This window comes from Plecotus auritus (genome assembly GCF_963455305.1).
Source record: "Plecotus auritus genome assembly, chromosome: 14".
Lineage (NCBI taxonomy): Eukaryota > Metazoa > Chordata > Mammalia > Chiroptera > Vespertilionidae > Plecotus > Plecotus auritus.
In genome coordinates, this window is record NC_137780.1 from 9,592,551 (window position 1) to 9,614,107 (window position 21,557).

The 21,557-nt window shown below is 45.0% G+C and overlaps 1 long non-coding RNA gene across 4 annotated transcripts in view; it reads left to right on the plus strand.

Annotated features, from left to right (window-relative positions):
• Window positions 1–32: 32 nt before the first annotated feature.
• LOC308238919 overlaps window positions 33–21,557 on the plus strand; it is a 69,608-nt gene continuing 48,083 nt past the window's right edge. For 3 of the 4 annotated variants that reach the window (XR_013959646.1, XR_013959647.1, XR_013959648.1), the window contains exons 1-2: window positions 33–297; window positions 1,955–2,121. This is a non-coding gene — a long non-coding RNA (uncharacterized lncRNA). The remainder of the gene's footprint in view (window positions 298–1,954; window positions 2,122–21,557) is intronic. The other variant, XR_013959649.1, reaches the window with a different exon arrangement.

Consider the following 21,557-nt stretch of genomic DNA (forward strand, 5'->3'; position numbering starts at 1 on the left):
GCCGGGTGGGGAACGCGAGGAACTTGGGCCTCGAGTTCCGGCAACACAAGGTTCCGGGGCGGGGCCAACCAGCCCGGAGGTCGCGGCCGCAGACTCGGCTTGGGTTGGAGAGAAAGGCCTGGCTTCCAATTGCCAAACAAATAATAGAATCTCGCTTTCTCCCCTCGTCCCGCGTGGTAAGGGGTTCAGTCTCACTTTTCTGCTCGGCGCCCGACCGCGCGGTGCAGACCCAGGGCGCGGGTCCCTCCTCCGCGGGGTGCTTCTCCTGACTCCCTCCAAGGACAGCTTCTCCCTAAGGTGAGCTAGTCACCTGCTGTCGCAGCCTCGCGCTCCCTCCAAGCAGCTGCCACCACCGAGCCCTAATTTCCCCCCTAAATTGTTGGCTCCTTGAAAGTAGGGTCCATATCTCATGCACCAGTTTATCCCCCATGGCCAGCAATGGGGCCTGGCCCGTATTGGGAGCCCCCAAACTATTTTTGGAAGGAAGAAAGGTAAGAATGAGTGAGTGAAGGACAGAATACATCTATTGATCAGGTTAATGAGTCAGAGGGATAGGACAACAAACCCTTGCATCGTGTTTTAAATAAGCCAGGCTTCCGGTATTACCCGTAGAGAGTTTCTTGGTTTTTAATATCCACACTTTCTAAAGGAGTGGAACCTCTCAAGTGGACACATTCCAGTTGATTATACGAGGAAAAACCCCCCCAAAAAAAACATGTCCATCCCCCAAGCTCAATGCATTTGCAAACAAAACCGTGTGCAGGAAAAGTTTCATTCCAGATGCAATGGGTACCAGAACAAATTCCAGCCTAAATCTTCTGAAAAAAGTGGAACTGTTGGCAACAAAAGGGGCGCAGCTCAGGAGTGGGCCGAGGAGGACATGGCTCCTGCCCAGAAGCCATGCTGCTCCCTGTGAACCTTTACCTGCTGTGGCGCGTTGGCCTTGAACCTGCGTCCTGCCAACTCTCCTATTTAGCCCTTGTTTCTGCCTGGTGTTACAGAGTTCAAAGCCACGCTGGGAAAGCATTGGAGAACGGCAAAGTAAGAGAGAAAAGTGACTGCTGAGAAGAGGAAAGGGTCATGCATAGGAAACACCATTTGTTAATATTATTTGGTCCTCACCAGTCATGTTTTGAGCATTTGCCAACGTAGTATGATGGTTTATGTCGAGGGATTTACTCTGTTTAGTTACAATGTAAGAAATGGCTTGGTGGGGGGGGGGGGCGGTAAGGTTGGTTGGTTTGTTATATATTCAAGTTTTTCTTTTAAAAAATAACAACAGGCTCCAGGTTTCCCTGCAGAAATCTGATTTTTCAGACAGGGATTACTGCTAGTAAGTGAGATATTTCCCTATGGATTTATCTAATTGGCACAGTAAGTTGGGTACTGGTGTTCCCATTATACAGATGAGCAAACCGAGGCCTAGGCAAGATGAAATCATTGCTCAAGGTCATACAGCCAGTAAGTGGCAGAATCCCATTCAAACATAAGCAACCAGCTCCAGAGTCTGCCTATTCAGCCACTGAGCTAGTGTGCTGGACTGTTTGCACTTTCACACTTAGCAAGTATGTCCTGAGAACAGACAATGGAAGTTTCTGGCAAGCCCTGGAATTCATAAATTAGAAAAAAAAAAAATCCTGGCCCTCACAATGAACTAAAATAATTGACAGGATGCAAACAGAATGGGCACCAAATGATGGCAATAACAGATGTCACCTGTATACTTGTATGAGGGTTTGTACAAACACACCTGTGCTAGTTACCAGCTTACTGCCTCTCAGCTCCACGTGCATCCTTTTTGGCTGCTCTGTGAAAATACAGTGGGCTCCTTTAAATATTTTCCCTCTGCCCAGACCAGCCGGATGTCCAGCTTTGTCAGCAGAGGGCACTGTAGTGACTCTATAAGAAGAAGGAGCTTGCTTGCTGGTCACAGTGTGGTTCTTTCTGTCTGCAGACTCCTGGGGCACAGGGGGCTTCCCCAGCATCTGACTCCTGCAGCGCCTGGAGGTCCCCAGCATCCAGGGGCCAGCAGCTTCCCCAGGCCAGCCCCTTGGGCAGTTTCATCGCAGAGTGCCTCAGGGGACACCTGCGGGCGAACACCTTTCTCTGGCACCTGAAAAGGTATGAAATTTGTCAGACGTGCTCTGCTAACGGTAGGCACTTATTATACTCCGAGTTACCTATTTTTGCAACTACCTGTGGTCTAGTGCTTTTACATCCCATTTCTTATTAACTATGGTAATAGGGAGAGAGAAATCTAGACGAGAAGCTTAATATGTGCTATTTCAGCCCGCCTGTGCACGTAAAAAACACTACTGTTGCTTCGCTCTCATCCAACCGATTATAACGAGGAAAACATGTGCGTCTTGAAATCCATGCTGGCAGGTGGAGTTGAGGGAAACCTGGCCCCAGGAGTGCTGAGCTGTCTGTGTGGAAACGGATTATACGAGTTTAGTGTTTGCACCTGTTCTAACCTCGGAGCCTTTTACTCACATGTGTACTGTGTTTGTTTACGAACTGTGGGTAGATCTAACTTAAAAAGCTTGGTGTAATAAACATTTAGCCTCCCCGACCCCCACTGAAATAAGACACAGACCTGCCCTCGCCAACAAGATCTGGACTTTGGTTGTGTGTGTGTTTGGGAGGTTGGAGGGGGTGGCTTCTTGCTTGTGGTATGATGATGAAGACCTAGGCCAGTGGTCGGCAAACTGCGGCTCGCGAGCCACATGCGGCTCTTTGTCCCCTTGAGTGTGGCTCTTTGACAAAATACCACGTGCAGGCATGCACGTACAGTGCGATTGAAACTTCGTGGCCCATGCGCAGAAGTCGGTTTTCGGCTCTCAAATTTCAATCGTACTGTTGACATTTGGCTCTGTTGACTAATGAGTTTGCCGACCACTGAGTCCTAGGCAGTGGCCTCATTATTCCTAACCACACTGAGGCAATAATGTTTGATTGCCTCTTTAGAAACAAGGATGGGGCAGATTACATCATCTGGTTGGTGTTAAACAACAGAGCAGGTGAATACTGGCAAGACGAATAGGCTTTATTTAATGTCTTTTTTAAAATATCTTTTATTGATTTTTTTTACAGAGAGGAAGGGAGAGGAATAGAGAGGTAGAAACATCAATGAGAGAGAAACATCCATCAGCTGTCTCCTGCACGCCCTCTACTGGGGATGTGCCTGCAACCAAGGTACATGCCCTTGACCAGAATCGAACCTGGGACCCTTCAGTCTGCAGGCCGAAGCTCTATCCACTGAGCAAAACCAGCTAGGGCCGAATAGGCTTCATTTAATTTGCACAGATTACTGGTGGACTAGTGGTCTCAGAGCCTGCATTAGTGAGACGGGTCTCCATGCAGTAAGGAGGCAACCTTCACCTGCATAAAACCTTTCCATTAAAACTCACCTGGAAATGGGAGTTAGTTGTCTCCTAGGTGGTATTTGTCCAGAATGACAAGGTTCGCCCAGGCTTTCTGAATGATCGAGAGAACAGAAAAGCGGGCTACCTTGATCCTTCCCGACCTTCAGATTCTCATTTCTGTTAGTCACAAGTGTACCCCAAATTGTATCCAGGGGACCCACTTCCTTCCCACTGTGATGGTTGAACTCAACCTATTAAAATTGCGGTTTTCCAGTGTCTTGGGCTCCACTATTGAGGTCAGCTGCTCAGGCTGTGGTGATGTCATGATGAGATTTTCCCTCTAAACTCAGGATTCCACCCTGGGTTTTCCTTGTGAAGTGAATCAGGGGCAGGTGACAGGCCTCCAGTCATCCTGCCCCCCCCCTGGAAAAATGGGGGTGGGGGGGAGCCTTGGAAGGGGTCGGTGCGCCCTGATTGTCATCTCCAGAGGAAACGCAAGCAGCATCCTTCGGGTCACGGACTGTGTCAAGGTCAACCTTAGGAATAAAAAGTGCTGAGTTAGGAATTACAAAGAGAGCCCGGCTGGCGTGGCTCAGTGGTTGAGTATTGACCTATGAACCGGGAGGTCACGGTTCGATTCCTGGTCAGGGCACATGCTGGGGTTGCAGGCTGGACCCCCGGTGTGGGGCGTGCAGGAGGCAGCCGATCCATGATTCTCTCTCATCATTGATGGTTCCCTCTCTCTCCATCTCCCTTCCTCTCTGAAATCAATAAAAATATATTTAAAAATAAATAAATTACAGGGATAAGCAATAGGAGACACGCCAAGCAGGTCTGTTGAATCTGAGCAAGAATGCAACTGACAGAAATCAGGCCTTGAGGGGGGCAGACACAGTGAAAGGGTCATAACAAAGGCACAGAGCAAGCCTCTCAATGCCTCTTGCGTCTGTCAGCATCTCTCCATCTGGAGGCCTCTTTCTTGGTCCAAACCTGCATTATCCCTCCAGTGGATAACTTTTTGCAAAGCTCCGCCCCCCTCCCAGTCGGTCTCTGCATGTACTGAGCGGATCCGATAGAATGATTTTTTCCCAAATACAAGTCAGATCCCACGGACTAATCGTTCCCAGCGCGGCCTGCAAGGGCTGTAATGGCCTGGTGGCCCAGTGGTTCTCGATCCCAGCGAGTTTGTTCCCCACGGAGCCATTAGGCGGCACTGGGGTGACAATCTCTAACATAAGTGCCCAGTTCCCAGGGGGACGGTTACTGGATGTCAGTGCTTCCATAGTTTTTTTTTTTTTTTTTTTTAATATATTTTATTGCTCTTTTTATAGAGAGGAAGGGAGAGGGATAGAGAGCTAGAAACATCGATGAGAGAGAAACATCGATCAGCTGCTTCCTGCACACTCCCCAGTGGGGATGTGCCCGCAACCAAGGTACATGCCCTTGACCGGAATCGAACCTGGGACCCTTCAGTCCGCAGGCTGACGCTCTCTATCCACTGAGCCAAACCAGCAGGGCATAGTTTTGATGTAATTAAAGGAGGGCACCCTACTGTCGTTGAACCTGTGAACATGAGAAAGTATATCAGCCCCACCAGTCACATGCGCCTTCTCATGGATGTAATGTAATAAAGCCATAGTTGGTAGTTTACTATGTAATCGGAACTTAGTTTTTTTATAAAATAATACAAGCCCAGATTTGGAAGAGAAAAAAATTTTTTTTCCTGCTGACATTAGAATAACAGGAACTAAAATGGAAGAAAATTATGTCCCCGAAACTCCCATCTAAATAGCAAGAAGTAGATAAAATGCTTTTGGCTTCATTAACATCTTTGCATGGTGACTAAAGAGAGAATTATGTGTATGAAATTTTTAGCCCAAAATAAAATTTCTGGGCATTGGGAAAGCTATGCTTTCAACCGTCTTCGCTAAAATACTTACAAAGTGAAAATAAAACCAGGAAAACCATGTTAACCTGGACACGGGAAGCCCCAGATCCCATGGAAATATCCCCGTCTTGCCTCCTTCATGGTAATGTTGCGTTTCCTGCATGGTGATCTTGTTGTTGTTTTAATGGGCGGACATACAGACCTATTTCCATGGCCTGAAGTCGAAGGGAGTGGCCCTTTCCAAGTTCACAGCCCTCTGGCCCCTAAGACCACGCTGGGACACAATGAAACGCCAGCCACGTCTGAAATCTGCTCCTGTACTGTGCGCCCCCCCCCACCCCCCCATGGTCAGCTCTGTTTCCCAAGCAGCTCCTTTCTCCCTCCCCGGGAATGCCACCCGGCCTCCCTTCCCGGTGCTTTATTTGCATGCGCTGGCCTTTTTATTGCAAATAGGGCTCTAAATCTTACTTTGGAAATGGATATTGCCCAGTGTGCGCGCGCACGTGTGAGCCAGGCCATCAATAATGTTAGTTATGAAAACCCGATCATAAGTGTTTTTAGTCCATTAGCCATTTCCCTTTATTTATGTCCCCTTTCAGGCAGGATTCGAGGCCAATATTCCAAAGATGGGGTTTGGATGAAGAGCAGCACAAGAGGGTATAAAACACTGTCACGTTCTTTCAGGCTGGGAAATACTTCTTCCTTATGTTATTTCTTACACAATTCCCAACCATCCAGTAACCTCTAGGGCAAGCATGTCAAACGCAAAGGCTAACACGGGCCAAGTAAACAAGGTGTAAGTGTGTGTTGGCCGCAAAAAAACAAAAGCTTCCATTTTCATAGAAATGTAGGCTTATTTCGATAGAGACCTGCTGAATACAAAGGGCTGAAATAAATGAAATTGTTAACATAAAAAATAGAACATTTTAATAAAAATATTTTTTCTTGAACATTAACTTACCAGACACTGAATAACTGCACAAATTAGTAAGCGTAATGCAAATAAACCTATTTTTCTTGTTCTCTGAAAGCGAAATATTTCCTGTTGCGCACACCAAACAAGTCAGTCTAAGACTAATGCCGTGGCCATCGGCTGCTAAAATATTCGCTGCTGGTATTAGTGGAGAGAAATGGTGCGCCTGCGCGTAAGGGCCTAAGGGAAATGAATGCAACACGATAATAGAAACCAGTCATTATTGAACATTGTAGTTCGTCATTGATATTTATGTATAGCAGGACATTGTAAAAACTAAGTTACAAAATTTTTATTAAAACGTTTCTTACATACCGTTATATTGGCTGGGCCTCAACAATATTTGTTGTGGGCTGCATGGGCCACGAGTTTCACATGCTTGTTGTAGGGGAATAAGAGCAGAATGAGGAATTGGGCCGAGGAGAGGCAGTATTTAATATCTATCATCTATATCTATTATGTATCTGTCTATCTATTACCTACCTACCTAATATCTATGTATCTATTATCTACATATGTATGTATCTTTCTACCTATCTATCTTTTTCTAGTTATCTACCTATTATCTACCTATCTATTATGTCTCTAGCTATTATCTATTATGTATGCATGTATATATATATATCTATTACCTCTTTCTCTTTTCTGTTATTGCATTCATTACTTTTAACGAACATTACCACATTTCAAAAAAAACTTATTATGCACTCAGTAAATGTACCTGTAGGCAATTTTGAGATATTTCGCTCCATTGCAGCATCGAACAGAAATCCAGCTCGTGATTGGTTAATAGAATCCCGTTGCTCTTGCTGCTGTTTTGTCTCCCAGATAGCCTGGAGTTTGGGCAGTTGACCCTTCAAAGAACGTGTCCCGGGCCTTTCCTGGGGCACAGTGGCTGTCAGCTGTTGAGGCTGCTGGTGTGTGGGTACCAAGTTAATGTATCCTCAAAGCCATCGCGGGTCCTGCCCCAGCGGGGAGTGTGTGGAAATGTCAGGCTAGCCGCTAGGGGCTTGTCTCTCTGCATCACCCCAGCCGTGGGCAGCAGGGCTGGGGCATCATTCCCCGAGCTTTGCCCAGTGAGCCAGGAGAGAAAAGCGTGGTGAGAAAAAGGATGCTTTGAATGATCTGTCTTTTCTGTCACATTAAACCCCATCACAATAGAAACGCAAAAGAGAATGCATTTTCTCCACTAGGTTGAATAAGCACTTGGGGGTCTTTTAAGAAAAGAATCAAATGTTTGGGCCAATGTCCAAAAACAATCAGCAAGGTAACTCGGGGTTGGGCCGGCTGCCTCATTTGAGCTGCGCGCACTTCCTAGTGAGTGTCCGACTCATTTGCATTAATTCCCGTTAATGAAAATGCAGATACGATGTTTTCAGTCCTCGCGGTGCGGACGCCAACGAAAGCCAACGCAACGAACACAGGCTCCTTGAGTCACCTCGTCCTTCTCAGTGGACTCGCTCCTAATTGAATGTTAAGATCAAAGTTGAAGTTTATAAGAAAGAAAAACAAGTTCAGATAAATAGTTATGATCTGACACCCTTATGAAAATTCATGACCTGCAGTTTTATCAGGGATCTTGGAAGAATTCTAATGTGAAGTGTGCAGAGCTATTAAATGGCTAGTCCGCGCCAGTCTCTTGATAAGAAGTGAGTTAAATAATTGTCCTGTTCAACTTGTGCTTGTTAACCTTTAAGGTCAACTAGTTTGAACATACGTTTAATGAAATTCTGGAGCCAGAATTTATGATACTGCTGCTGAATGTTAAATTGGACAATTTACATAAGCAGGACATTAACCTTCTGAGCACTAAATAGCATTTTAGCACTTAGCCGCTGGGGACAATAAGGGACATGTTCTATATATTTGTGATTAGCTTGCCTGGAAACTCTCCTGATGACCAATTGGCCTACCAAGTTTAGCAGCATAATTAAATGAATGGACTCAGCCTAAGTAAATTATCAGTGCTGTGTATAGTATATCATTACAGTGCGGAGGAAAAGGAAGATATGAATAATTTAATAATACATGACTAATTTATCAATGCTAAGTGACTTCGAGGAGGCTCTCTGTAGTTCATTGTTTTAAAGCTGAGATTTGATTTGCTGCTTTGGGGATTAAAATGGAACCGATTTCATTTCTTACCAGAAATAGATAGAAGCTGTTGGTTTTGTTTTCTTGTGGTGAGAGGCGTGGTGCATTTTGCTTTGGGGAGAGGACCAAATACCTACTACAGTGCAGTGATTAGCAGGTAAACTGGTCATTTGTCACAATCAAATGTATGCGGTCCCTGCGACTTGGGAGCCTTCCCGGGGGAAGGCGTGAACCCGTGTTGCTTATAAGCCCGGCTTAGGACACAGTGACAATGGTCATTACGGTTTGGAAGGGTCAGATACCAAGGAGGGCAATTGGCACTTCACCGGAAAACATTCCTAGTGAGTATGGGTGCCCAGTTCACTGCAGGTGCGTTCTGTAAGCTCGGCTAACATCCGGGCGCATTGAACTCCCACGGCTGACTACCTATTTGGGGAACTAGTAGGACACCCTGAAGTCAGCTGGGGCCCCTGCCTCTTAGACGTCTAAAGTGAACCTGGGCCCTAGCCGATTTTACTCAGTGGATATAGAGTGTCGGCCTGTGGACTGATTGGTACCGGGTTCGATTCTGGTCAAGGGCACGTACCGAGGTTGCAGGCTCCTCCCGGGCTTGGGCCCTGGTCAGGCACGTGCAGGAGGCAACCAATCTATGTGTCTCTCTCACGTCAATGTTTCTGTCTTTCCCTCTCTCTTCCATCCTCTCTAAAAATCAGTGGAAAAATATCCTTGGGTGAGGATTAAAAAATAAAAAGAAATAAAGTAAAGTGAACCTGGCCCAGGTCTCAACCCATGCAGGTGATGGTCCAAGACTCTTTCCTTTATTCCTGAAATGCCCTAGGTTTTGACTTTCTTATGCTTCTCTCTCTATATCTCTCTCTCATTCTCCTTGTCTCTTTTGAGAGGACCTATACATACTGACTTAGCCTTTTTACTGGCTCCCCCTGAATCTATTCAACTCCCCCCAAACCCAAAACTTAACTACTCCTTCCTATTGTTAGGCAGCCACTTGGTGTTGTGAGACCTCCTAGAGCCGTGGTCGGCAAACTGCGGCTCGCGAGCCACATGTGGCTCTTTGGCCCCTTGAGTGTGGCTCTTCCACAAAATACCACGGCCTGGGCGAGTCTATTTTGAAGAAGGGGCATTAGAAGAAGTTTAAGTTTAAAAAATTTGGCTCTCAAAAGAAATTTCAATCGTTGTACTGTTGATATTTGGCTCTGTTGACTAATGTGTTTGCCGAGCACTGTCCTAGAGCTTTCTATTGGGACAACACTCTTTCTCCCAGAACCAACTTGAAACTTGATGGACGTCTGTGTTGACAATGTGGCTCAGTGGTTTTCTCACCTTTGTCACCACTCAGGTAACATGCCTTGAGCTGGCTCCGCGGAAACTGTTGAAGCTCAGTTTCTTTCTCTTCCTAGCCTGTCTCCCAGGGGCCTCCAGCAAGTCGCCGCGTGTTCTGGAAATGCGAAATCGCTAGAACAGTAGCCACATCGAAATGAAATGAGGGAGGCAACTGGCTTCTGAGAGGCTCGAGAAAGCTTATTCCGCGTTCAGAGCTGAGTAGATGTGGTTTATGGGTTAGCGGAGAGTCTGGATGAACCAAACCGACCGTCTCCTCTAGTAAGTTTGATACTCAGCAGTTAAAGGTGTCACTGCTGGCTTGTGTCTTGTGTTCTCCTAATTCTTCTAAAATGCTCCCTTGTTTAAGGTAAGTTCTGGCCACCAGAAGTGATAGATAGTATTTCCATTCTGGCTCCCACCTCTCTTTTGTGGCACATCTTACCTGGAGAAGACATCCATAAGTTAAAATTTTTTTGGAATGATCCTATATAATAAAGAGGTAATATGTAAATTGACCATCACTCCAACACAGAAGATGGCCGGCAAGGGAGGGCAGTTGGGAGGGATCAGGACTGCAAGGGAGGGCAGTTAGGGATGACCGGGCTGGCAGAGGAGGGCAGTTGGGAGGGACTTAGGCCTGCAGCGGAGGGCAGTTGCGGGGGACCAGCTCTGCAGGGGAGGGCAGTTGGGGGCAACCAGGCCAGCAGGGGAGAGCAGTTAGGGGTGATGGGGCCAACAGGGGAGAGCAGTTAGGGGCAACCAGGCCTGCAGGGGAGGGCAGTTGGGGGTGACCAGGCCTGCAGGGGAGGACAGTTAGGGGCAATCGGGCTGGCAGAGGAGCAGTTAGGTGTCGATCAGGTTGGCAGGGGAGTGGTTAGGGGGTGATCAGGCTGGCAGGCAGAAGCAGTTCGGGGCAGGCAGGCAGGCAGGCAGGCAGGCAAGCAAGTGGTTGGGTGCCAGCAGTCCTGGATTGTGAGAGGGAAGTCGGACATCCCTCAGGGGGTCCCAGATTGGAGAGGGTGCAGGCTGGGCTGAGGGGACCCCCCCCCCATGCATGAATTTCATGCACCAGGCCTCTAATTACATATAAAAAATAACTCTTGAAACAGGCAGATCTTGTGACTTGGAACCCAAGTATCTATTTCAGAATCTCTAGCGCCCCCTACTGGTTACCAGTTCATCCAGGAGTTACTGAGCCAGACATGAGAAGAACATTTCATTCAGAATATTTTTCAAAGGATGCAAATGATTGCATTGCCCTCTTCTTATGGGCTAGTTAGTATCATCTTAGCAAGGGATGCTTTTCAATAAGCATTTGTGCCTTAATAAGCAGATTTCCTTATCTCTCCTTTTACTGCTCTTTCATGTTCCCTATATACTTTTTCCTTTTGGGGCTAGGAATAAATTACTTCGTTGGGCAAGGATAACCTTACATTATTCCCAATCAACACCTGGCTAGAAATACATACCGACAGATGTTTTCATCTATGAGGACAAACTCAACTTGAAAAATGAAAGTTTTGGTGCAGCCACCTGAAAAGATTTGAAACATCCTGTCTTATTTTATTGCAACCATCAGGCACTTTGCAAGGAACATGCTTCCTGTTACCTGGAAGGAAAAGAAACGTCTCTGACATATTCCCCGCGCAGCCTCTTGTAGAGAATCCCTTTCACGGCTTTGGGAAGTCGGTCACACACACAGGTTCCAGTTATTCTGCACCCGCCTTGGGCTAAATAGCGCCGTGATGGAAAACCCTTTCAGGTTGTCAGGTGTTAATGTAAAACACCCCGAGACCCGCGGATTCGTCTTCATCTAGTTGACGAATGCTTTCCCCGTGTTGTTACATGTTGGTAAATTAAAGAAACCTCCCGGACAGTCCTGTCAACAGTTTACTAAAAGGCTCCTCGTTTGTGAGGTTGAGCTGTCACATGAGTGTAATTTAATCCTCTTGAATTATCACTCAAAAATGCCCAAGTGTTTGGTGTTTAGACACCAGATGGGAGGTTTGCTGCTGCCATAGTCACATTTCCAGCTGATGAGAGGGGAAATGAGCGAAACATATGCAACCCTCCCCCCGCCCCACCACCCAATACAGCAATCCTTATGTCATCTCCTGAACAGGAGCAGAATATTGCTTTCACTGTAGATCAAACACATCCCCGTGGATCATTATCTTTCAAAACCTAAGGAATAAAGGGTGAATGTGGACTGATGCCTCCTTTATTTCCTGGTCCACTAACGGAAGGAGTCATTGCTGCAGAGGCTGGCCTGAGTGAGGGGTTCAGTTCTCAGGATCTATGTGTGGCATTTCTCTGATGTGAACAGAACTCCTTACCGAGGCATTACTATGTGTGAACGGCTGTAAGTGGCATGGTGTTTGAAGTGGTTTGGTGTTTGAATTATTTTCCTTTAGTTGTATCTTCATTGCTGTTGTACACTGTTCTGAGGTGAGCCGTGTCAAGGGCAAGGCAAAGAACTGGTTATCAAAGACGACGTATTATAGAGTTGTACACTTGAAACTTATGTAATCTTATTAACCACTGTCACCCCCAATGCACTTCATCAAATTTTAAAAAAGGAAATGAACACAGACTGGGTGGTGCCCAGGAAAAAACGCCTTGTTAAGCTTTCCTGTCCGGAACACATTTGCAACTATTTTCTGTTATTCGGATAATTATGACCATATGGGGAGTTTTTAACTGTTGTGACAGGCCAGGTTGATCAGCTTAACCTATAGAAATTAGGGAGAGTCTCTTTAATGGCCGTCTGGCCGGCATGGCTCAGTGGCTGAGCGTCAACATATGTATGAACCAGGAGGTCATGGTTTGATTCCCGGTCAGGGCTCAATCCCCAGTGGAGGGTGTGCAGGAGGCAGCCGATCAATGATTCTCTCTCATCATCAATGTTTCTCTCTCTCTCCCACTCCCTTCCTCTCTGAAAGCAATAAAAATATATTAGCTCTAGCCAGTTTGGCTCAGTGGATAGAGCATCGGCCTGTGGACTGAAGGGTCCCAGGTTCACTTCCAGTCAAGGGCACATGCCAAGGTTGTGAGCTCAATCCCCAGTAGGGGGTGTGCAGGAGGCAGGCAATCAATGATTCTCTCTCATCATTGATGTTTCTATCTTTCTCTCCCTTTCCCTTCCTCTCTGAAATCAATAAAATAGATATTTTAATAAAAATATATTAAAGACGAATGGCCAAAATACACTGAGTAGCCAGAATATTATGATCTCTGAATGCATAATAATCTGGCCACTCAATCAAAATACACTGAGTAGCCAGAATATTATGATCTCTGAATGCATAATAATCTGGCCACTCAATATATATATATATATATATATATATATATATATATATATATATATATATATATATATTAGAGGCCTGGTGCATGAATTCGTGCATGGGTGGGGTCCAGCCAGCCTGGCCAGGGGGAGGGGACATGGGCGGTTGGCCAGCCGCCTGCTGATTGAATTCCTGGTCGAGGGGACAATTTGCATACTAGCCTTTTATTATATAGGATATACACAGAGTGACCAGATTATTATGTGTTCAGAGATCATAATAATCTGGCCACTCAGTGTATACATAGGTTGACCTAAAGAAATTAGCCTGGTGCCGAAACCGGTTTGGCTCAGTGGATAGAGCATCGGTCTGCGGACTGAAAGGTCCCAGGTTCGATTCCGGTCAAGGGCATGTACCTTGGTTGCGGGCACATCCCCAGTAGGGAGTGTGCAGGAGGCAGCTGATCGATGTTTCTCTCTCATCGATGTTTCTAACTCTCTATCCCTCTCCCTTCCTCTCTGTAAAAAATCAATAAAATATATTTAAAAAAAATAAAAATAGCCTGGCATACACTGGTGAGGTATCTATCATAATTATAAATACTAAGCTAATCAACTTTCTAAGCTGTTATTTAGTGTGTGCTCACATAGGCCACCCCCTGTACTATGCATTTTACATGGATTCAGTTTTATTTTTTTTTCATTTCTCTTAATAGTCCCAAGCACTTGACTCTATTCCTCTGACCATTCCATGGTAAGGAAGCTGCAGGGATGTAGCTGTTCAGGTCATTGAGCTCACAATGGCAGAGTTGGAATTTGAACCCAGAGCCTCATGCAGCTAACAGCTCTGTGGCTTTATTTTATTTTATTTTATTTTTAAATATATTTTATTGATTTTTTACAGAGAGAAAGGGAGAGAGATAGAGAGCTAGAAACATCAATGAGAGAGAAACATCGATCGGCTGCCTCCTGCACACCTCCCACTGGGGATGTGCCCGCAACCAAGGTAATGCCCTCGACCGGAATCGAACCCGGGACCCTTCAGTCCGCGAGCTGACGCTCTATCCACTGAGCCAAACCGGTTTCGGCAGCTCTGTGGCTTTGTGGTAACAGGTACTAAGTCCCAGAATCAGAGCCTGATCCCAGGTTCTGGGCATTGTCACCCGTCACGGTGGTCGGGTCTCTGGACAAGGTTGGCCACCAGGCAATGCCAGTTCTGTCGTTGGCACTTGGCCTCCTGGTTTGGGGGAAGCCAAGCCGTAGGATTGTGTGTTTTCCCTGCTCTGCCGCAGACATTGGCTGTGGTCCTATAGGGGGGTGCAGGTCCAGGGATAAAGAAATGAGGCCCTGTAGCTTTAAGGCCTGGCTAGCACCCCATGTGACAGGGCACTCGACCCTATCTGCTTGCCATGCTTTTCTGGACGTGAGGGCTGTAAATTATATGGCCGCTTCATAGAACCTCTTACCGTCTCCCAGCCTCCCTCACCGACCCTCTGTGTACCGGCCAGGCTTCCCCAAAGAGGCACTAAATTCTCAGAGGTGGGAAACTGACTCTGCGTAACATGTGGGTGGAAAAGGCCACGGAGTCTTCCGTTCCCATTCAGACGGCAGCCAACTTTGAATACGAAGGGAGCGGCCTGGGAGAAAAATCACTGAAAGAACACATATATTCATGCTCATTTTAAAAAATCCTCACCCACGGATATTTTTACCATTGATTTTCAGAGAGAGAGGGAGGGCGGGAGGGATGGGGAGGGAAGCAAGGTGGAGGGAGGGGCGGTGGGAGGGAGGGAGAGAAACACTGAAGCATCTGAAATAGCACTGGCCTAAACATTCCTTGCCAAATATTTAATTTTATAACGTGCTGCCAATAGAAAGGATCTTGACATTTCACTGTGACTTTTAAATGATATGAATGGCCAAAACCGGTTTGGCTCAGTGGATAGAGCGTCGGCCTGCGGACTGAAGGGTACCGGGTTCGATTCCGGTCAAGGGCATGTACCTTGGTTGCGGGCACATCCCCAGTGAGAGGTGTGCAGGAGGCAGCTGATCGATGTTTCTCTCTCATTGATGTTTCTAGCTCTCTATCCCTCTTCCTTCCTCTCTGTAAAAATCAATAAAATATATTAAAAAAAATAAATGATATGAATGAAAACTGAGAAAAAAATTTCAGGCTTGCCTATAACCCAATGAGTATTTATTGAATACATACTGTGTGTTCCACACTATTCTAGGTACTTGGGACATAGCAGTGACCGAACCTTCTTCTGTCCTTAAAACTTATACATCCAACATATTCATTTGAGACTGGAGGGATATGGAAGGAATAGTTACTAAATACACTGTTTTGTGTTTTTTGATATAATTATTTTATGATTGGATTGCATATGAAAGAATGAACTTAGTAAGGAAAGAATGAGTGGATTATTTTTGTATTCTTTCCAAATAGTTGAGACGGAATGGGTGGAAAGCTGTTTTCTAGAATGTTTCAGTGGTGTATGGGTGAATTCCCACTTACGGTGATGTATTCTTTCTAATTTAGTGTCTTCCTTACATATAACCACCGTTCCTTGCCTTAAAGAAATCTAGTAATCACACACAGTGTGACCTTACTACATATCTAGGTGATTTTTTTCAAGGTTTCACTCTTTTATTTTGAAATAAACGCACAGAAAATTTATCCTAGAATAGGAAAACAATAAGCACCAAAAACAAACAAACAAAAAACCTCACACCTTACCTCTGGTCATTAGTGTAAACCCAGTTGTCTGTGCATTAGGAGGAATGTGTCGCTTTTTAGAAAGAGCTTTTAATTGCTGGGTCTGAGCAATGTGGGCAGTGGCATACGTGTTTTATTTCAGGGCCTATCTAGCCCACTCAGAAAATGTAATGGACCTCATTTTCATTTAGTGTAGGTCTGAGCAGTTCCTAAAACAGCTAAATGGCTATTAATTTAATCAGGTAATTTAACTATAGCTCCAGAAAAGGCCACCAGCTAGTTGTCACGCAATGATTATGAGGGTGACATTTCTATCCCAGGATGCCAGGGGCAGACTTTGATACATCATTTTCTTTTTGAAGGTTAAACTCAGATAACCTGCCTTTGGCATTTAATTAGCTACATATTAAACACTCTTTTAATAATAAAATGATTAAAAATTTTATTGCTTCTCCAATGAGGCCCTTTCACATAGATTTAATGACTTGGTTAGAGCTCTGCAGTTTGCGAACCAAACCTTACCGAGGCCGGCGTGTTGTAATGATATGCTTTACAGCTTGCAAAGTCTGTATTTTATTCAAATGATGGCCATAATCATTTCGGATAAAACTTATAATGCTTTCCTCTGTATTTTTAAGTCTCGCTGTTAAATGTCATTGGACAATAACCAGACAAACCCATTGATTCCAAATCCCCAGCAGTGATCAAGTTCAAGATTAGTAAAGAGACTCCGAAGTCTGTGTAATGCGCTGAATCTTATATACGGGTTGTTTACCCTTTGAAAAGTCATTCGTCACCGTTGACTACCTGCAAAAAAAAAAGTTATAAAACTACTGTAGAAATGACGGAAAAGTGTGAGTGGACTGCAGTTCGCCATCCGTATTTTCAGTTAATATTAGCCGTTCAGTGAAAACGATCAGCAAGAGGCCATTCACTGTTTGTCTTTAGCATGAGGTGCAGGGGAGGGAGGAGGGGGCGCTCAAATATCTGTAAAATAGCTAGAAGAGGCGGAAGGCTAGCTCACAGGAACATGGAGTAACTTCAGTCTGAATGCAAGTGACCATTTCCTCTTTATGCTTTTCACGTTTTCTTTTCTTTTTTTAAAAAAATATATTTTATTGATTTTTTACAGAGAGGAAGGGAGAGGGATAGAGAGTTAGAAACATCGATGAGAGAGAAACATCGATCAGCTGCCTCCTGCACACTCCCTACTGGGGATGTGCCCGCAACCAAGGTACATGCCCTTGATCGGAATCGAACCTGGGACCTTTCAGTCCGCAGGCCGACGCTCTATCCACTGAGCCAAACCGGTTTTGGCACTTTTCACGTTTTCATTTAACCTTGCGTTTCTTTTCCTTTTAGGATATGCGCAGGGTGAAGTGCCCAGGCAGTGAGATTTGACACAAGTGTATGTTCCTATGACCACCACCTCAATCAAGTTAGGGAGCAATTCCATCACCCCCAACTCTGCCTCTTGCCTCTTTCCCTCGGCTTCCCACCCCTGCCCGACTCTTTTGAATCCTGTCACCATCACAGAATTCTACTTCTCTTCTAGAACATCCTGTGGATGTAATCACTGATTTCCTCACAGTGCCTCTCTGGGCATACTTTTGCTGATTACGTTAATTTTTAAGTTTACACACGTTTCTGTGCTTACCGGTAGTTCATTTCTTGGTATTGCTGTGCGAAGTCCCATTGTGCGCGTTCATCGCAATTGTTTATCCATTCACCTGTTGATGGAGATTTAGGTTGTTTCTGGTTGTTTACTATGATTAGTAAAGCTATGAACATCCTTTTTTGAGCATATGTTTTCATTACTATTGAGAAAAAGCATCACGGGTCGTTAGAATGGTTCTGTGTTTTACTGGAGGAGAGACTGCCAATTCCTTCCATTTATTTTTGTTTTTTAATCTTTATTGTTGAAAATATTACATGTGTCTCTGTCCCCCCGCCCCCATAGGCCCCTTCTAGCCCACCCCTGTCCCCCGCCCCAGGCCTTCACCACCCTATTGTCTATGTGTCCATGGGTTATACTAGTACACATATGCATGCAAGGTCTTTGTTTGATCTCTTCCCACCCACCTACCCTCCCCTACCTTCCCTCTGACCCACCCTCCCTTACCTTCCCTCTGACCCACCCTCCCCTACCTTCCCTCTGACCCACCCTCCCCTACCTTCCCTCTGACCCACTCTCCCCTACCTTCCCTCTGACCCACCCTCCCTTACCTTCCCTCTGACCCACCCTCTCCTACCTTCCCTCTGACCCACCCTCTCCTACCTTCCCTCTGACCCACCCTCCCCTACCTTCCCTCTGAGATTCCACAGCTTGGTCCATGCTTCTGTCTCTGGATCTGTTTTGTTCATTAGTTTATTTTGTTCTTATGAGTGAGATCATGTGCTACTTGTCTTTCTCTGCCTGGCTTATTTCACTCAGTGTAATACTCTCCAGGTCCCTCCAACTTTGTTCTTCTTTCTCAAGATTGCTGCAGCTATTCTGGGTCTTTTTGGTTCCATATAAATTTTTGGAATATTTGTTTTAGTTCTGTGACATATGTTGTTGGTATTTTAATAGGGATTGCATTGAATCTCTAGATTGCTTTGGGTATATGGACATTTTAATGATGTTAATTCTACCAGTCCATGAACACGGTATATTCTTCTACTTGTTTATATCTTCCTCTGTCTCTTTTTCAATAGCCTGTAGTTTTCCAAGCACAAGTCTTTTACCTCCTTTGTTAGGTTTATTCCTAAGTATCTTAGGGTTGGTTTGTTTTGTTGCAACGGTAAATGGGATTACTTTTTTAGTTTCTCATTCTGAGGATTCATTATTGGTGTATAAAAATGCCGTTGATTTCTGGGTGCTGGTGTATCTTGATACATTGCTGAATTCCTTTATTAAATCTAGTAGTTTTTTGATGGAGACTTTGGTTGAGTTGTATTGGCCTCTTATTTCTGGTTTTCTCTCTGGAGAATTGTCAGGGAGCCCCCATGATTTCGTGAGGCTTGAAGAAGAGGTTTATTATAAAACAAAAACAGATGCTCATGATCAGCTGGCTCTGTAGGTCAGGGGCTTCTTTCTGAGGGCAGGGGTCGACCAGAAGCCCAAGCAGCCCTTCCTCCAACCTCCTCTTGGCTTGGATCAAGTTGCTTCTCTCCCTTTCGGCTTAATATCTCCAGCTCCACTGGTCGGCAAGCTATAAATCAGCTTTGGGAAACGTGTTTTTCTCCAAGTCTATGGAAGAGAAACATGAACTTGATTTCCTCACAGTGCCTCTCTGGGACAAAGCGAGGTTGATTTGTTTCCCAGAGCAACAGGAGTCTCATCAGTGCGATCGTATTAATCTACTTCTCCAGTCAACAAACATTCCCAGCAGGGGCTTGGTTACTTGTAAGACACAAGCCAAATGCATATTTAATGACCAAGTCCATATTTTTAGTTTTCAGTGTGACATCTATAAATTGGAGATGTTTATTAAATGTAATAAAAAGTCTTTCTTCTATTAGAGCCTGGTGACTGGCTTGATTTGTATATATATTTGTTATATTTGTTGCTCTGGAAACAAAATCGCAGCTACTTTTTAATGTGAACACTGGGACTGATTAAATAACTTACAATACATCCATACTATGGCCATTAATAGAGCAATCTGGGGAATATATTTGTAGACACAAAATGGTGTTCGAAGTACGTTCTTAAGTGAAAAAAAGGGAAATTACAAAACAGTATCTACAGTATGGTCCCAGACTTTCAGAAAAATATCTGAGTATCTAGACACCAAAGTATTAATTATTATTAATTGAAGTTGGTAGGAAATGGGAAATTTTGTGTGTGTGTGTGTTTTTACATGTTCTCATTTTTATACAATGAAACATGTTTATGATAGATATTAATCAAGCTAAATATACAAATACAATGAATACTGTAATTAACCATTTTGAAATTTTAATTGACATTTATCAACATTGAGTTGATATATTTGTGAACATTTTGTTCTGTTTATTTATTTTTAAGTATGTTTTTATTGCTTTCAGAGAGAGGCAGAGAGAGGGAGAGAGGGGGAGAGAGACAGAGAGAGAGAGGGAAACATCAATGATGATGATGATTGATAAGCTGGCTCCTGCACATGCCCTACTGGGGATTGAGCCCGCAACCCGGGCATGTGCCCTGACTGGGGAATCGAACTGTGACCTCCTGGTTCATGGGTCGATGCTCAACCATTGAGCCACACTGGCCGGGCAACATTTTGTTAAAAAATAGAACAAAAAGTAATGAATTAACCTTTCAACAAATACTGCAATTTCTTGAGTGCCTACTGCTTGGGAGGTGCTAATTGAATTATATTAAAATGTTTAGGGTAAATATTATCATACCCACTTGACTGATGAGGAACCTGAATTCAGAGAAATTAACGTGTACAATTCCCTGGAGCTTGTAAATAATAGAGCAAGGATTCAAACCTGAGTCTCATTCTGCCACCATAACATACCTCTCAAGATGAGGGCCACAGGCATCAAATCACTTTTCCACTGTCTCAGCTAACACATTGCAGATCTCTGACTTGAACTTAGGTCTTGCTGACTCTAAAGCCCAAGCTTTCTCTACTCCACTGCTCTGGGGTCATGTCTGCTGATGTCCTATTGGCCAAAGCAAGTCATGGCCAAGTTCATAGGCAACTTAGGAGGGGACTAAACATGGGGCTGGATATTGGGAGGTGTATGTACTTACGTGGAGGCCATTAATGTACATATAGAATACATAGAATGAAAGAAGTTTCAGAGAAAAGTAACTGAAATGTTTGGGAAAATGCAACTGAAGAAAATGAGCTGTTCTGAGAAGACTGTCAAGGTTAGGATCTGAGGTCACCCTAGTTTTCTTGCCTCTGGCTGTTTCTTTTGCCGTATCCCTACCTAATAAGGCTTATTTGGGGAGAATATTCATAGCGCCTTTACCGTCCTAGACCGGTGGTTGGCAAACCCATTAGTCAGCAGAGCCAAATATCAACAGTACAGCGATTGAAATTTCTTTTGAGAGCCAATTTTTTTTAAAATATATTTTATTGATTTTCTACAGAGAGGAAGGGAGAGGGATAGAGAGCTAGAAACATCAATGAGAGAGAAACATCCATCAGCTGCCTCCTGCACACTTCCCACTGGGGATGTACCCGCAACCAAGGTACATGCCCTTGACTGGAATCGAACCTGGGACCCTTCAGTCCGCAGGCCGACGCTCTATCTACTGAACCAAACCGGTTAGGGCGAGAGCCAAATTTTTTAAACTTCTCCTAACACCACTTCTTCAAAATAGACTCGCCCAGGCCGTGGTATTTTGTGGAAGAGCCACACTCAAGGGGCCAAAGAGCCGCCTGAGGCTCGCGAGCCGCGGTTTGCCGACCACTGTCCTAGACCAACTTTCCTTCCTTCCCTGATGTAGAGGCGTTCCTGCCACACAGTTCTGTGATTTGGGAGGCGGTTTTGGTTCTGTTGAAATCTCCGTGCCCTTTGCGGGCCTCCGGGGGGTTAGAACCAACTCCTGATGCTGGCCACGAATCCCTGTTTGAATGAAGAGCCAGGGATGGAGGGCAAAGGGTCCTGCTTCTCTCTTGATTTCGCAGAACCTGTTTCTTTACTTTGCTGATCAGGAAGAAAGCCTCAGATGCTAGCGCATCAGCAGATACACATGTTTTTGTTTGTTTTGTTTAAGACCAAATACTCGCTAGAGCAGAGGGCCATCCTGGCATCCCCCACACAAAGCTCATACTTCCAGTTGTCATTAATGCTCTCAGCCCGAGAGCAAATGCCCCCCTCCCACCCCCCACAAGGGTTGAAATTGCTTCCCAGCCGTGGCCATAACAGGGCATCGATCCTCATCTGTTCCCCACCACTGAGTC